Here is an 18,754-nt window from a genome sequence, read left to right on the forward strand (position 1 = left end):
ATAAGAAGTCGATTGCATAAATTGTGATTGGCAGAGACAAGGAATTGATTTACAATGATGTACAAAAACGTTCTTTTTGACATTAAAAACAGTTTACAAAGTGCACAAGAAAACATTGATTTTTTGCAACTGGAGTCTCAACTTCGGCAAGATGAGTTACAACAGAAAAGGCATCTTTCTAAAATTTTTCTTATTCAGAAAAATCCCTATCTCACTTTGAAATAGGATCCTATCAGTAGCCAGCAAGTCATCAAGTCGATAATGTTGATTCAGATCAAGTGCTCATTTGAGAAGCAGATTTTCATACAGAAGCAGAAATTCAGTCTGCACTTCCCAAGCCCATCATCAGACCTTGGGAAGAGCTTGTCCACAAAAAGCATAGAATTGGTCTTGGATATGGCAAGGACGTGTCCTTTCACATTCCAGACTACTCAAAGCCCATTTAGTTTCAGAGTGTTGGATTCCTTCATGACAGTGCACCTTCAGCTTCTGCCCCTCTTCTGCAGCAACAACAACAGATTGTGGAATGGAAACACTGTGACCGAGTTGGCCATATGAAAGATCACTGTTTTGATCTTCATCCATGTAAAAACTGTCATAAAACCAGTCATTCTTCAAACAGATGCTTCAGAAACAAACCTCCAGCAAGAACAAAGATTCATCTTGGATGGATCGATTCTTGGAAATGGGCATCAACAACCAAGAAGATATTCCAGTCATATGTCAGAACTTGTTCTAGAGTATTGAACAGTCTTGCAGTTGAGTTTTCTCTATCATCTCACCTTGTATCTGACAGGGGGGTAATGATGGTCATCTACAAGCTTCAAAGCCACATCAAGCGAGCCTGAGCATGCCTTCAATTGGTGATACCTCTTCAAAGAATTGGGGACACTTCCTCTAGCAGAAGACTTCAACTTCTTGCTAGTTTCGGAAGAGTTCTAGGAATTGCATTAAGCATTCTAGAGTTGTTGGTCATCCTTAAACCATCACAGGTTGAGATCTCCCTTTTCAAGTTGAGGTTCTCCCTTTTATGTGGGGAGAGACCTCCCTTTATCGATTGAAGGTTTCCCTCTTCAAAATATTAGGAGAACTTCCTCTAGCAGAAGACCTGAGCTTCACGCCATACTTGGAAGAGTTCTGGGAACTGCACTAAGCATTCTAGTGTTGGTGGTCATCATTAAACCAACTCCCTTATACCAACATTTCAGAGAGCACATTCATCCTAGTGCTACCATGCATTTTTGCACATTTTTTATTACAGCTCCCTTCTTGGACTCATACATACCCTTTGGATTAAGGGGGGGAATGTTGGACACCTAATCATCTATGGGTTGGTGTAGAATGTGAACAACCATGAGAGTCCAAGAGACCTTGGGATGTGGAACCCAATGGTCACATGAATGTGCTATAAATGTATATCATTGTCAAATAATAGATGTATTCTCCTACTTATCTTTAATATTTTGTTGTTGCCATGTGTTTGTTTGACACTCCTCATGAGGATGGTTTTCTTACCCATAGACATAGACTTAACCCTTCCACCACCATAGACACACTTGTGTTAAGGGTAACTTTGGGTGATACTCAAGGGGTTGAACCGTTCCTTCACTTGGTGGTTAATGAAAGTGTTCCACATCATCTTCATCCTCCCATTACTCATACCTCATAAGCCATCTCCTTAGGTGGGGGTGTAGATTTGTTTAGATTTTTCATAGTCCTTACCCAGAGTCCATTGTGACTAGTACCACATCCATGGTAGAACCTAGTGTGTCCACACCTATTTTTACTACTACTACACTATCCTCTATGACCACAACTCCTATCCACACTGCGTTCACTAAGAATATATTCTCCTTGTGGTAGAATATTCTGAGATCCTTTTCCCTCCACTTAGTACATCCACTACAGGTACCTCCACATCATCGACCATGCCCCTCCATTCATATTTGGTAGAGGATATCTCTCTACTATGAGTATCATACCTATGTCACAAGTCATAGGTTTGAACTCCACATTCACATATGTGTCCTAAGTGCCCACTATTGGTTTTTACATATCAATAGGGAGTATTCTCATATCCAATGGTGGATTTCCATTTGGTTGGAGTCATTTTAACTAGTCCATTCCATTCCCTAACTCATGTGGGGGCACCTTTGTTTCTAGTTTATTCACACCTCCTTGGGGAAATCAACCACTAAGGGGATCTAAATTCTAAGAGACCATGCCTTATCCTTGGAATGTCCAGGGGGTTTGGAACACTTTTCCTAACAACATGTTTGATCCTTTGGGTACCAATATTTTTTATCAACCTTTTGGCACACCCTTTGGCACGGGAGGTCAATAACCTTTTAAGAATCATTTTTCTACTAGGGGCATCCTCCCTAGGGGCACTAACCTTCATTATATTTACATGGGTGCTAGATTTAACACCTTTAGTCAACCCACTTCCTTGAGTCAAACCACCACTAGAAACCATGCTATGGGTGGAGCACCTCCTCCACCTGGGTCATAGGGGCAACCTACACCCCGCCCCACCCAATGCATCATTCAATTCACCCTGCTTGGAAACCCTTGCACTACCTGATATTTCAATGTAGATGAATGATCCCATTAAGCACAATCATCCATGGTGCCAGGTCCAACCTAAATTGCAAGCATGCATACCCAAGTTTAATGGTAAACTTAAATAAGACCTTGGAACTCATACCACCACTTACCACTTATGGTTCTCATCCAAATCTTTCATGGATTATAGAATTAGGCTTCATATTTTCTAGAGGACTCTTACTAGTGGTGCCTCCAAATGGTACCTTGATGTAGAGAGAATCACTTATGATAAATTCATATCTTTAGAACAAGAATTTGTTAATCATTATCAACTTCCTATTAGGTATGAAACTAGAACTGACATTCTCGTTAACTTCTATCAGGACACCTCCACCCATGTTTTTTTATCATATTCGTGAGTGGAGAAGAAGACAATGTCTCTTTAAAACCAAGTTTCCTAATGATTTGTTGCATGAGTGGTTTACAAAGTCCATCCTGCTTAGGTTTGTTGAATATTTGGCTTAGGTAAGAGCCCAAACTATTATTGATTCAAAACATTACATATAGTTTACCTCTATCTTACAGACCACCCAGTAAGGAAACCAGCCCAGTAACACGGATTGAGCTACTTCAAATTACAAGTGTTTCTATTGATAAGCATTTCTGACACAACAAAAATATGACTAGTGCTGAAGCTATTATGCAGAGAGTTACAAAAGCACTGACTAGCTAGACAATATCAAAACTAGGAGATATTATCCATGTTTGTTGGAGCCTAAGTGTTAATTAGAAGATTAATTATGAAAATTAATGTAAATGTGAAATTTGATGAAACTGAAATGACACGTGTTGTAAGTAGAATGGAGGGAAATTTTGTTAGAATATATTTCCTAGAAATGATTAAAATATTTCCCTCTTGATTCTAGGGTTATGGATTATGTAAGAAGAATTCTAGATATCTCAGGTTTGTCTTATTTTTTCTAGAGGTTGCGTAAGGTCTAAGTGAAGAAGAAGTAGGTGGATGGAAATGTAGCTTGCTTGCCACCATGTAGGGATGGTTGTACCTTATGTCAATTTGTGTTCCAGTCAATGAAAGGAATTTGAATTCCAATGTTATGTGGGTTATTTTTAGCAGTGCCTTATTGTGTATTTATTGCAGTTATTTGTTTTATTGAGAGTGGTTATGTTTTGTTTAAGTTATAGTAGGTTCTATGTGATGTAGCTTATTCCTAGTTTACTAAGAGTAGATGCTATTTTTGTTGTATTTCTAAAATTGTTTTGTTTTGAATGTATGGTGGTTGTTACATAATGGAGATTTAAGTTTTGCATTTTCTTTTGCTAGCCTTCCTAGCAATAGGTGTTAAAGAATTTGCATCAATAGGGAAGTACCTAGTCCCCCTCTTAAATTGGCCAATCAACATCATATTTCTCCTATCAAATGATTTTGAGGAGTGCCTGTGGACATTGATGAGGTGACAACCACTGGCAATTTCAAGGTGATCAAAATTGTAAATGATATCAATCCATATTTGAACCTTTTGGGGGTCATCTAGGCCTTTGATAACTAGGTAATTATCAATTTAAAGAGGAGGTAGATCATATTCAAGGGCAGAGACATTTCATTCATTGCACCACTAGATCCATGTGAAGGGGATCAATATGTTGATCTTGTGAAAGGTGAGCTTAGTTGAGAGAACCTGGATAATATTTATAATTTCAAAGCTCGACTGATGACTATGTAAATATGATCGCTGATAGAGTGTTGAGCTGATGCATCATTAGGCCATGTGCCTCTTACTCAGAAGAAGCCTTGGAGAATTGGAAGAATCAACTGCATGAAGTCAACACTATGAGATGCACACATGTTACGAGGATGGTGCAATGTATAGGAACTGACGTGCATAATCCACCTCGCTTTTAAGGGCTAACAACATAGATATTTATGTTTAAGAGTATGAGGAGTCTTGTGCTAGATGTTTTGTTGTGTGCTACAACAACCAAATGATGGGTTTCACAGAAGGAGAAAGTCGTGGGATGGAGACAATGTAAAGAACTTTTGAAAGTCAAGTTCAAGACTAACTATGGGGTCCCTAGGGAGAAATACTCATGTACAAACTTCCCTAGGTTCCATTTGAAGTAGTGTGTCTTAGCATGAACTAGGGGATGAGTACCATAGTAAGAATGGCCACATTGATTTATCCACACCCTAGATGTTATCCGAGCAAACTAGTATATATAATTGGAGGTGTGCAGTGGAACACGAGATTAGGATGAAGTGGCGCAAAATTTTAGGGTGACATTTAACTTTGAAGTAGATTATCCAACATTGGAGGAATCTCTAAATGTGTTATGAGGAAAGATATTTTCTATTGTTGATCTAGCCATGACCATGGATGAACCGCTATGTGACGGAAATTAACACCCATAACAGGTACCAGATTTTATGGAATGCTACAATGTGGAAGAAGAGGAAGAGGACAATGATGATCTCTAAAATATTCAAACTATGGAAGTTGAAGGTGAGAACGCAGTGGAGGGACTGACATTGTTGTTCAAGGAGTATACAAAACCAATCAAGGCAACGAAGGTAAATATCCAGACTGAAGAAAGTAACAACATGCTGACTACTATGAATTTACTAGAACAACAATATCATTAAAAGGGTTACAGGCTCATTGTATTGGGATCAAGCTCTTGGTGATGCTAGGGGAATGGGAAGCACTAATGAATCCTAGGTCAAAGATATGGAGGCCAGAAGAATGCTTATGTGTGGGGAAAGGATGGGAACGATGGGAGAAGAGGGGTGAACTTATCCAATGTGTTGGAAGGAAGGAGGCTAAGCCATAAGTTACATGAGTGTGGTTAGAGATAGGCAATGCACTATGTTGATGGAAATATCGTTAACAAATAATATTGTGAAAATGTCATGAAGGAAAATGAGTTTTCATACCAAGCATTAAAGGCAATGTAGATTAGCATGTGAAAGCTTAGAGACATCAATGAAGGACAAGGTCACAATATAAAACCTTCACTGGAATGACCAATCCACTTAAGGAAATATTTGGGGAAAGGGAAGAAAGCAACTAAACAGATCACCAAATCTCATTTTTGTGGTAGGAGACAACCTGCAAAATATCAATCCACCAATGGATTATTGGGACAAGATGGTCAAGGAGAGTTAATACTGAGGTGAAGAGATATAACTCACTTGGGACTGACTAGTGTGTCATATCACTCATGTGAACCATCATATAAGTCTAAGCTTGGAAATGACCATGGAATAGGTTGATGCCAATTGAGGTGATTCAAATCAGAAACCTATGATGACTAGGTTGAAATCACCAAGACACATGATGATGTAGTGGGAGGGGGAAATTGTATGAGTTACCACTCATGGGCCTTAAGGAGAACAAGCAAGAGTTTAAGGATAAGTTTGAGACTCATAGGTGAATAGTTGGAGTAAGGAGAACTGTGAAGTAGAAAGGAGAAAATCATGTAAGGGTAGCATGATGAAGAGAGGATAGTTGTAGGTACACACAGATAACACGAAAGAAAGAGAAAAGGAAGTTCAAGGAATGACGGAAGGAACAACCCTAGGCATGAATGTTGAAAATATGATGTGGGTATGGAAAATGAGATTATGGAAAAAAGGCCTATGTAAGAAAAACGGGAATGGGAGATATAAGTACAGAGAGGTGGAAGGATTTCATTTAGGGAATCTGGAAAAGGGATAATCCTCGTCACTCATAAGGATGGTTCTCACATAAGGATATAGACAGACTAGTTAGTTCGTAACCTCATATGGAAGGATGGTTTCGCTGCAATCCACACCAGAAGGATTGGAAGTAAGATGAGGTTTTGTCTCGGTGCATGATAGTGAAGTATGAAGACGCATAGGAAAATTCCCACGTCTTAGCCCAAGGATAAGGCTGAGGCTTATATCATGAAGAAAACAACTAACTCAAGGTATTTTCCACTCGTCGAGGGATAGAATGGGTATAACTACATGAAGGAGATAGATGTTAGGGATAGACATAGCTATTAGACCTAAAGAAACAATGGTGACCAAGTTTCTCTTTCTAAGATTACTATTATGGGGGAGGGGAACATGGTTGATGCCTCTTCGGTTGTTTTAAGAGATACAAGTTGATCAAGCATTATGTTTCCTCTTGGTGCCGCAATACCAAAGGAAAGGAGACAACCTTAGTGACATTGGAGGTCCTAGATCCATGGGGTTAAAATAAGGATTGAGTGGCTCAAGGACGAGCCATATTTTTATGTTAGGGACCTATTGAAGCCCATAAATTTTTTGATTTTTTTTGGAATTGTAGGATTGTGTAGCAGGGATGAGGAGAATGGGATAGACAAGATAGAGTGCAACATAGGGATGGCATGGTAAATGGAGCATGCCATGGGTTTGGTGCACTACGTAGGGCATGAAAAAGATAGACTCCACATAGAAAAGTGACAATGGCACGTAAGGAAGGGGGATGCATGCAAACGAATATTGATGGTTATGATTTTGCAAAGGATGGACTCGACTAAGGAGATTGTGATGAGCGCATGGTTAGAGATAATTTTGAAGAAGGAAGAGACGGAGTGGAGTGGAGCCAAACGGTGGAAGAGATATTTTGGACAATGGTTAACATGCATGGGATAGCTCAAGGGGACAAAGGAAATATCTTAACAGTTTCTTAGGACAACTGGAATGATTAGGTGGGAAGTTGAATGGATTCAAGAGGGTTCCAAGTAGCTATAAGATAGCTTGTTGAAGACAAAGAAGGGGTTGGGCATAAGTATTAGCAACATTGGAGGGTAGTGGAATGTTGAGTGGTTTTGGGACATCTGAGCATAAAATAATGTGAGTCATAGAATCTGTATGTGAAACCTGTTTCTTTTAGATGTAACTTGTGTGTATGTAGTTAAGTCTATTGTTGAATCGTAACTCTGTTGTAATGGTTTTGGTCTCTGGTTATATGATCTTAGTATTGATGGTTACAGTCTAGTTAACGTTGGTATTTAGAGCTATCATGGAAGACCGACAAGCTGGTTGAATTAACATATGTAATCTTGGATACCATGCCTCTCTGCTAATATGAATATAAACCAGTGGTTGGTGAAGTTAATTTATCCTCTTGTTGCATATCAGTGTGAGTTTTTTTGTTTGTTTGTTAGTTTACGTTATCATTTGTGATAAGTTGATGGTTATTAACTCTGGCTTATAAACTCAATGTTTACGTTAATGGTATGCTATGGAATTGTTGTGTATGGCGATGACATGATCTGGTATGGACCCGTAATGTTGTATGTGCTTAATATTTTTGAATGGGTGTAAAGGGACAATTGAATGTTAGTGAGTCCATGTGTTAATTAATGTTGTGTGTCAATACTAGAGTTGAGAGAGTTCAGTGTTGACTCTTCCTTCAATAAACTGAGTTTGTATATGGTGTCATATACCACACATAGTTGATGCGAACTTGCGTTGTGGCTTGGGTAAACATGTTTAACACTATGTGCAATGTGTAGTAACAATTAGTCATTGTATCATGTGTTAGTCAAGAGTAGTGTGTTGCAAGTCATAAGAAAATCCTATTAGATTGTAGAAACCTAGTTTTGAAAGTCACAAATTATCGTCTCTAGTGATACTTCACTCACTTCATGGGTGTTGTCAAAAGGGACGATGTTACTTGGGTCTTCGTTTGCCATTGTGTCACAAATTTCCTATCTATTAGAATCTTGCACACCAACAATGTTTAATTGAGACAACAGTGGATGATAATATGACCTGGGACGAGCAGGAAACCACAAATTCCAAGCAAGAAGAAATGAACCATCATCCACTAAGGAGTAATGAGCCATGGGACAATGAGGAGTTACCAACCACTAAGCAGCTACGAGCCTTGAATCATCATCCAGGAAGAAGTCACGAACCACATACCATTTAAGAGCTGAAAACGACATATTGAAAAAGAGGCACAAACAATAATTCATAGAGGTACCATGAGTGTTAGACAAAATCAACCAAGAAGCAAGGCTCTAAGTCCCCGACCTATAGAAATTTGGTGATAGAAATGCAATTTCTCAAGAAATTTAATCTAAAATCAAGAGACACAATTCTACTCTACTGATCTGCGAAATTTAATTCACAATTTAGAACAACATTCACAAACATGCAATAAGAGATAACACACATGCAAAGTATTTTTCTAGGGGAACCAAACAAGGGAATACACCTCAAGCCTCTTTGAATTAATTAGATGAATAAAGAATGTGTTACAATTTCTTGCCCACATTGAGCTCAACCTTCAAGTCAATAACCTTTCTCTCTATTCACTGAGAAGCTCTAATCCAAACTTAGTCAATTTCCTCCTTTATTGAGCCCATATTTCCTTCCACAAATCTTGAAGAATTAGCCCCTATTTTTAGAAATTTTCATCCAATTGATTGCACAATTCCCAAGGATTATTCATCTGACTGCATGCAACGCTTGTACACTTAAACTAGTTTACAACTACATATTAAACTACCTTGGAATCTCCACCACAGTTGGGAACTTGAATTCTCTGCAGGCATTAGTTATTTTTGGTTAATTCATCAGTTAATTGGATGACCACTGAGTTAGAATTTTGTCCCATTGCACAACTCACCTTCCACTAGTTCCTCTAACTATTAGAACTAGTTTAACTGAACACAACTATATATATTTGAATTGGATTACTAAAATTTAGCAATCAGACATGCTTAATTGAACTCCAAGCCCTCTAACTCAAATTTACTGAGCTAACTGAGTGACAAGAGCCATGTCACACAATTTTTTAAGGAATCACGATTGTCATTAGACCAAAACCCATAGGTGATGGTCAATTATCACATCACCATAGATAAGGATCCAAGAGAGGCAGTTTTTCCATGTCACGAAACACATGGTGAGCATTGGTTTATCCAATTTCCTACAATCTTCCCCCGAATGCGAGCCAAGTGTGTATCGAACTTGTGACCTATGCTTTGATACCATTTCTTGGGAATCACGATTGTCATTAGACCAAAACCCAAAGGCGTTAGTTAACGATCACATCACTAGAGATAAGGATCCATGATAAGTGGTTAGTCCATGCCGCGAAACACATGGGGAGCATTGGTTTATCCAATTTTCAAAAAAGTTAACTGCCTCCAAGTTGTCTGCTGATGTGGAAATTAAAATTTTCTCAATTTGACCAAGGCAAAGTCAAATTGAGCCTTTCTTGCTACACTTTTCAACAATCCCTCTTAGCAATAAAGGGATTATCAACCACCCATATCCTACACTTTTGGAATTAGAACTTCCCCCATGACAAAGCCTTTGTCAAGGTGCCTGTATCTAGTTCCTCTGCTAGAATATATTGTAGCAACATTATCTGCCCATGCACATAGTCCCGTAAATGATGATACCAAATATCTATATGCTTGGATCGGTCATGAAACACAGGATTCTTAGAGAGGTTAATTCAAATTTGATTATCACAAAAGATCACAATTGGATCCATCATTTGAAAAAATAGTCCCAAGAGTATCTTTCTCATCTATATTGCCTCACATGTTTCTTGAATTGCAACCATGTATTCTGCTTCTACTGAGTTGAGCCCCACAAATATTTTCTTCCTACTATACTAGGAAATTGTTGTGTACCCAAAATCAAAAATTCCACTTGATGTACTCTTTCGGTCAGATGGACTCCCCACCCAATATGCATATGTGAAGCCACATAGCTTCACTCTCTCTGTCTATTTGTACCATAATCCATGGTTAGTGCCTCTTAGGTACTATAAAACATGTTTAGTTTCCTTCCAATATAATTTGGTTAGCCTAACCATAGCTTGGCTCAACTGATTGACTGCATAGCACATATCTAGTCATGTGTTCACAAGATACATAAGTTAATCCACTAACTGTCAATAAATGGTAGCAGATCCACCTCTTCACTTGAAATGACAGTCTCCTTCCTCTAGTTGGTCACTAGAGGAGTCCCCATGGGTTTACAACTGTCCATGTGAAATATCTGTGGTATCTCAATGGCATAGTTTCGTTGAGACACAAATAATCGCTCGTCATATTTCCATGCTTCTAGCCTGAGGAAGTAGTGCATGAGACCCATGTCCTTCATTTCAAATTCCATGGCAAGGTCCTCTTTGCAAGAGATGAACACTTGCTTATTACCTGTCAATATTAAATCATCAAAATATAAAACAATGATAAGAAATTTACCTTCTACCAAGATATGATAAAGGTTCGCATCTGCTTCACTTTTGGTGAATCCCAAACCAATGAGTTAACTATCGATCCTGGTGTACCAAGCACAGGGTACCTGTTTGAGACCACAGAATGATTTCCTGAGGCTGTACATATTAAAATCTTGATCAAATGTTTCAAAACCTTATGGTTTCTCAATGTACACCTCCTCCTTAATAACACCATTGAGAAATGTCATTTTTACATCCATCTAGTGGATTTTCCACCCCTTCTGTGTAGCCAGTGTGAGATTTGATCTAATGGATGAATACCTTGCTATGGGAGCAAAGGTTTCCTCATGGTAAATTCCATCGACTTGAGATAATCATTTAGCCATAAATTTGGCCTTATACTTCTCTATGCTCTTATCTTTTGCATGCTTAACCTTGAGAATCCATTTCGAACCTACAATTGATTTATGTGTTGGTCTTGGGACCACTTCCCAAACACTGTTCTTCATGATGGATTCATATTCTTCCCCCATTACATCAACCCAAACAAGTTTCTCAACTTCCTCCTTCAAGAGAGGATGGCTCAGTCTCTACAGCTCAGTCATTAGAGCCATGTAGCTAGTGTACCTCATAGGTGACCTTCTTTGCCTGCACAAATTTGAAGGAGGTCCCACATTCTCCCTCACATCCTGCACTAATCTATCGGCTTCCCTAGTTCTTTTTTTACTTGCTCTGGGTGGTTATGATTGAGTGGATGTCTCCACTCTGCCTCCTCTCTTATCCTCTTTTTGTGATTGTTCCACAACTACCTGAGGCTCCTCCTTCGTAGCTAAAATCTTCTCTTCCAGTGGTATCTAAAGCTTCCTCTCAGGAGGGCACCGCATCACTTCCTCCTCATCAAAATTTACATCCCTTCACATAAATGTTATTCTTAAGGAAGGTAATTACACATCGTAATCGTTTTGAGTTTCGGTGTAACCCACAAAAACTCTCAACTCTGTTGTCGGCTCAATTTTCTTCCTCGAATCTCTAGAGACATGGAAGTAAATAGAGGCTCCAAAAATCCTAAAGTGAGACACATTCGACTTTCTCCCTAAGAAACCCTCCTTTGGTGTAATCATACCAAGAATTTGATGAGGACTCTGGTGCTTCAAGTAGACTAATTTGTTACATGCCTCTACCTACAAATGTAGTGGCAGGCCTTGGTCATGTAGCATATCGCTCGAAACTTCCATAATGCTTCGGTTCTTCCTCTCAGCTACCTCATTTTGTTGTGGTTTGTGGGGTCTTACTAGCTCTCTTTGAATTCCTTATTTCACATAGAACTCCTTGAATTCATTTGAAACATACTCACCTCCATTGTCACTCCTAAGATCCTTCACCTTCTTATCGGTCTCTTTCTCAACTAGTGCCTTGAATTCTACAAACTTTGAGAATGTCCCATCGTTCTTCTGCATAAAGAATATCCAACACTTCCTTGAGAAATCATCAATAAAAATAACAAAATATTTGTGTCTGATAGTAGAGGTTGTCGATAAAGGTCCAAAAACATTAGAGTGGACTCTTTCCAAGACTACATGTGCTTTGTTCTCTCATTCATGGAATGTGTATTTCACATACTTCCATAAGGTACAACCTATGCAGAAATCCTGTTGCACAAGTGCTCCTTTAGGGAGGCTAGTGGTTATTTTTTGCATAATTTTCAGGGCGCCATGATGTAAATGGCCCAATCTACTATGCCAAAGTCCATTGACATCGCGACTCTGCATTTTCTCTTCCTTACTGTTTAATGCATCACAATATTCCACATCAAATTTATATAGGTTCTTCTCACAAACCTCGATCTGCTTCACCTGTGTAGTGGTTATGTGTCTTAGGAATTCTTTATGTTTGCTGAAGATCACATCATAACCACGGTCTTCCCAAAATGCTACATAGAAGAATCATGAAGATCACATCATAACCACGGTCTTCCCAAAATGCTACATAGATGATATTCTTCTTTAGTCCTGGCACAAACATGACATCTTTGAGCTGAAGAGGGGATCTCGATACCCTCTTAAAGGTTATTGTACCAATCCCAACAACACTCTACCTTTTGTCATCCCCAAGCTCAGTATACATCTGGATATCTTTCTCCTCTAGGTCACTGAAAAAAATCTACACCCTACCATGTCGAACGAGGAAACTGAGTCCAAGTACCACACACTCCCCATCATCGTGTTGGCCATGCATGTGATAAGGGTAAAGACTAGCTCAAACTATGAAGCGAATGGCTCACCTACTTCTCCTCCTAAGTTATTCTTTCCAAAATTTTTGTGTGGACATTTTGTAGCATAGTGCCCAAATTCATGACAATTGAAGGATTTTATTTTGGACAAGTCTTTCTTCTTATCCCCTTGGCTAGATTCTAGTTTGGTTTGAGACTTATTCCCTTTTCCCTTCTTTCCTTTTCCAACCAATGAAAAAATTTCTTCATCCTCCCCCTTGGATGAACTTCCATCTCTGGTATTCTGCCTAATATTTTCTTGTACAAAATCAGACAACAAGCATTCCCAATTTAGTAATTCTCTCCCTCCCATTCACGAGTCCTGGTAGTTATGCCAACTTTTGGGAAGGCCTAGAAGAGCTAGGCTTAGCAAGTCATCTTCTCTAACATTGACACCAACCCCTCCAAGCTCATCCTAAACTTGTGTAAATCTGGTGAGATACTCTAGAATAGTATCATTCTTTTGTATCTTGATGTTTTGAAGTTTTTCTTTGAGGACTAGGTTTCTGTGGTCACTTTTATTCTCGAATAACTCTATTAGTTCCTTGCAAGTTGTGAAAGGAATTTCTTTCTCATGGAGGTTTGAGACAATGTAGTTTTGCACTCTATCCAATTCTCCTCACCTTGGTGACATATTTCTTCCATTGGGCTCGATTCTTGGCACCAACTGAGCTTGGTTTTGGAATATTTTTCTTCACATATTCCAGCAAGCCATTATCATCAAAGCACCACCTCCATGTTATGTTTCCATGCAATGAAATTAGAGCTGCCTTCGAAGGCATACTCTAGTCTCAATCCATTGAAGTCCATTCTCCCAACCTTGAAGAGATCATGCTACATTGAAGCTTCAAATTCGAACCTCCTGAGAAACAACGTCGAAATTCTTTTTCTAATGTGAATCTCACTCTTATACCATGTAGAAATTTAGTTATAGAATTGAAACTACTCAAGAAATTTAATCTAAATTCAAGAGACACAATTCTACTCTATTGATCTCCGAAATTTAATTCATAATCTAGAACAACATTAAAAAACATGCAATAAGAAATAACACACATACACAATATTTTTCTATGGGAACCCAACTGGGGGAAAACAAATCAAGCCTCTTTGCATTAATAAGATGAACAAATAATGTATTACAATTTCTTTCCCACACTGAGCACAACATGCAACTGAATAACCTTTCTCTCTATTCACTAAGAAGCTATGACCCAAACTTATTCAATTTCAGCCTCTACTTGAGCCCCTATTTCCTTGCGCAAATCCTGAAGAATTAGCTCCTATTTTTTTGGAATTTTCCTCTAATTGTTTGTGAAATTTCCAAGGATTTATCATCTGAATGCATGCAATACCTGTACAATAAAACTACTTTACAATTGCTTGTTACATTGCCTTAGAATCTCCACCACAGTTGGGAACTATAATTCTCTACATGCACTAGCTATTTTTGGTTGATTGATCAACTAACTTGATGATCACTGAGTTAAACTATTGTCGCACTACACAACTAACCTTCCACTAATTCCTCTAATTGTTAGAAATAGTTTAACTAGACACAACTGGATATAAATTAATGTGATTATGAAAATTTAGCAATGACACATTCTTAACTAAACTCTAAGCCTTGTAACTCGAATTTATTGAGCTAAATAAGTGACAAGAGCCATGTCACACAAGTTAACTACCTCCAAGTTGTCTGTTGATGTGCAAATTCAAATTTTCTTAATTTGACCAAGGCAAAGTCAAATTAATCCTTTCTTGCTACACTTTTCAACAAGACCATGTGAAGCATTACTTGAAATGAGGTCTCGAGTCACTTGTTGCACTTGAATGCCAAAATTTCTCCATCGAGAACCACATTGAATTATTTCAAAGATGCCCAACTATAAATGATAGCAACCTGTGAGCCAGATGGTGCCTTTGATGGGATGCAATTCCCTCTAGCCATAATATCTCGGTTGTGTTTGAGTGGCCATTTTTTTCATATGGATAATGAGAGTAAGCATAATGCCAACAACTCATGTCATAAAACCACTCCATGATTCATAATTGCCAAACATTTTGAATTGAATGACATTTTGAGCCCAAACCCATCACCCTAATATTAAACCTGAGCATGTCGTTGTTGGTTGCTAAATTTTCCTACTTTTTACCTACCTTTTTATCCCTTTCGTGTACTCAACTCATGTCCTTGTTGGTCAATTTGTATTCTAAACAACAAAGGTATACCTATTATTATGTCTTTGTGAATTATTAATTGATGAAGCGTAGTCATAGGGGATTATTGCCTAAATCGACTTGTTAACTTACGTTTCCTTGCAAATTCGAAGGAATGATGATCAAGACCATGATTCAGCGTATGATGACTATCGAGCTAGTAGCACTATCTTTGGATATCAGTTGCAACAGTGGTTCAACTTATCGACCAACACAAGTGCTATCTTTATATTATGTTGTATCTTGAGAATTGCTATGTATTTGTAGGCATACATCTACCATAATCTTAGGAATTTCCAGTTGTTAAATGAAATTTATAAGTAGTGTTATGGGGCTGGGAAAGCCACTGCTAAGAGATACATGAGAATTATGAGTTGTAACAACATACCTATGTAATTTTATTTTGATTAATGCAATTTCTGATCTTCTAAGCATTTCATAGTTCTTGATATTGCCACAACCCTGATCAGGTAGTTGGGCCCACTCTCCTGACCAAACATTGTTGGATTAGTTGTGTGTGTAGGTTTATTTCTGTTGCATTATTTCCTTGTTGTGAAATGATTTATCAGTGTGTTGTTGTGAGACTTGTTGAAAATAGAAACAAGAAATGCTAAAAATAGAAATTCTATAAATAAGATTGCTATAAATATCATTTCAGGTACTAGTGTCAGACACAACAACAAGGAATGAAAAATGGAAATGCTAAAAATAGCATTGCTATAAATAGAATTTTGGGTTAGATTCCAATTTTAGTTAGTCCCTGAACTAAAATTGACAAGTAAAATTTGAATTTGATCTTAGTAGCTATTTGTAAAATAATTAATTAATTCATCTTGAGTTAATTAGTTGTAGGAAATCAAACTTGAAGTCTATGTCAAGACATGCAACAGTTTCTCCATTGATTGAGGAAGTTATCCCTTGATTAAGGAGATCAAGATGAGTTGTACTTTGAGTTGTAATTAGTTAGCTCAGTTATCTTAGTTAAGTCTAGTTAGATTAGTTCCAACAGTTTGTGGAATTGATTGCGAGTTCAGTTAGTTAATGCATGCATGCATGTAACTGCTGCACTTCAGATAACTGGATATTCTCTCATAAATAACGCATGCATGTCAATTCAGTTAGGGACCTAGTTGAGATCAGAGGTAGGGATAGTGTACTCTCAGTTGGAGGAATTTTCCTATAAAGGAAACTCATCCACGCAGAAGGAATTATCTCCTTCAAGTTTGTGCAGTTATTTCAGAGGTGAGAGCAGTGTGTGAGGGATTATTACACACAGTGGCAGCTTGAGGACACAGGAGAAACTGCGCAAGGAAATAGGAGGCTTGGAGGACTAAGGGAAGGCATATGTTGTGTCTATTCAGTCTATGAGCAACATTGAGGGATTGTACTGAGAGTTGGATATCTTATGAGCTAAAGCTTTGTGTAATCCTGAGATATTTCCACTTGTGTGATATTACAAAGATCGGGGTTTTTAGCTGAGGCTTTCCCCAGAGTATTCTTATGTGTTTCATGTGTGATTTCTTTCTCATTCTAAATTATATGGGTTCTATTTTATCTTTCTCATAATCGATTAAGCTTCTACAAGTTTGTGGTAGAAGTAGATATGGTATTTTGCTTTAGTATACTGCATAATATGTTGATCTACAGTTAGAAATTCTACAAGACTTGACTTGTTGTTACTATGATTGTTGTTATAGTTATTACCCAATGTTACACATTGTTATGTTTATGATTGAATGTTCAATGTTTGGTAGGGAAACAGTGACCTGCATATACCTTTCATAATAGACACCATTATCATGAATGAAAATGGAGGTCCCTTTTTCAAAAAACATCTTTTCCAAGTTAGGGCTATTTATAATGTCTACTGTAATTGCAATTATGTGCTTTCTTCTTAAAATAAAACTAATGTCTTAGTTATTATTTCTTGTATGTGGATATTCTAAAGGAAAGCTAATGCATTTATTACATGCAATAACTTGTTTTCTTTCCAAGGTCTAACATAATAATTATTCTTTTTATATACATAAATCCATCTTTCTCCTTAAAGGGTCCAACACAATAATTATTTCCTTTCCATGCATATTTCTTCTCAAGGATCCTACATCCTACCTGTACTTTTCATGGATGCAAATATCAAATTTCCGTTTAAGAGATCAAACACAATATTTCTATTTTTTATGCAAGGAAATAACATATTTATTTTCAAGAAATCCAATTCATCAACTATTGTTATTTTTTCATGCAAATACACGTCTATGTTCTCAAAAGGAGAGTTTAAACATAATAGCCATTAAACACAAGTTTCAGTTTCAAGAATTCTAACACACAATCAATATTTTCTTTGTATGTAAATACATATATTTATAACACATTGGTTGTTCTTTGTGCATTCACTAAATAATATTTTTTCAAAGGCCTAATGCAAAGCACCATTATTTCATGCATAACCACACATTCTTATTTTCCAAGAATTTAATACAATAATGTATGCAAAATATTTTCCCTGATCCAAGAGTCTAATACGATAATGTATGCAAGGACATTTCACTTTGAAATATAATACAATGATGCATGCAATTAATATTTCCTTTTCACAAATTAACATAGAAATTCATTTCAAGAATTCAAATATAATGGATATTATTATTGTGATGTTAAGTGTAATAGGAATCATGCTAATATCTCCAAGGAAATTAATAATCTAATTTTCTCTCATAATTTCTTGGAAATAGTTTTTTAATGAAATAGATTATTTCTTTCTCTTTTCATAAGAAAACTTTACATATATTATTTTCATAAAAAATATCATGATTTATTTAATATTTTTATCTATGTTTTCCTTAAAAGAAAACAACATCCCTAACTTATCTTTTTATTGTGCATAAAAACATCCCTAACTTATATTTTTATTGTGCATAAACTAAGCCAGCATTTTTAAAAACTTAGCAAGATATACACATACACACGTGTAGTATTTTTTTTATGCATAAGAACTTTGTATGATTTTACAAAGAGATTACCAAAAGCACCAAACAACTTACTCTTTTTAAATAGTACCACAAAAATTATTCCAAATATTGCTCTTGATTTTCTCGATTCTAACTACATACAAAGGCTTATTGGAATGCGACATGTGCTTCAATAAGCAAATCTCGCGCTCTGATGACTTTTTAGTTCCCTTGATGGTATACGCATCCAAGGATTTTTGAGTAGGTTGCGTCTTAGCCATATTACTGTCGCTTCTACCATAATTAGCGCCTATCCATAATACTCTGTAAAACCCACGTTCCTTTATGTAAAACCATCCCTGAATATCTTAACTCAGAGCAAACCATTGGTAGTTCCAAACCATTATCAAGAACCCATGAAACACTTAGTCAAAAAATTGAATTATATATATATAGATATATTATTTTATTTTTTTAATATATATATTTTACAATTAATTGTTTTCCTTTTTTCAAAAGTGATATTTATGTTTCATATCACTTACAATAAT

The 18,754-nt window shown here is 37.1% G+C and overlaps 1 pseudogene; it reads right to left on the bottom strand.

The window, feature by feature from the left end:
• Nucleotides 1-18,484, bottom strand: part of LOC149196602 (chromatin remodeling protein EBS pseudogene) — an 87,779-nt pseudogene extending 69,295 nt beyond the window's left edge.
• Nucleotides 18,485-18,754: the final 270 nt, after the last annotated feature.

Source organism: Pinus tabuliformis, chromosome 2_2 (assembly GCF_031772625.1).
Source record: "Pinus tabuliformis cultivar Carrire ecotype Pingquan chromosome 2_2, CPIR1, whole genome shotgun sequence".
NCBI classification, from domain to species: Eukaryota; Viridiplantae; Streptophyta; class Pinopsida; order Pinales; family Pinaceae; genus Pinus; species Pinus tabuliformis.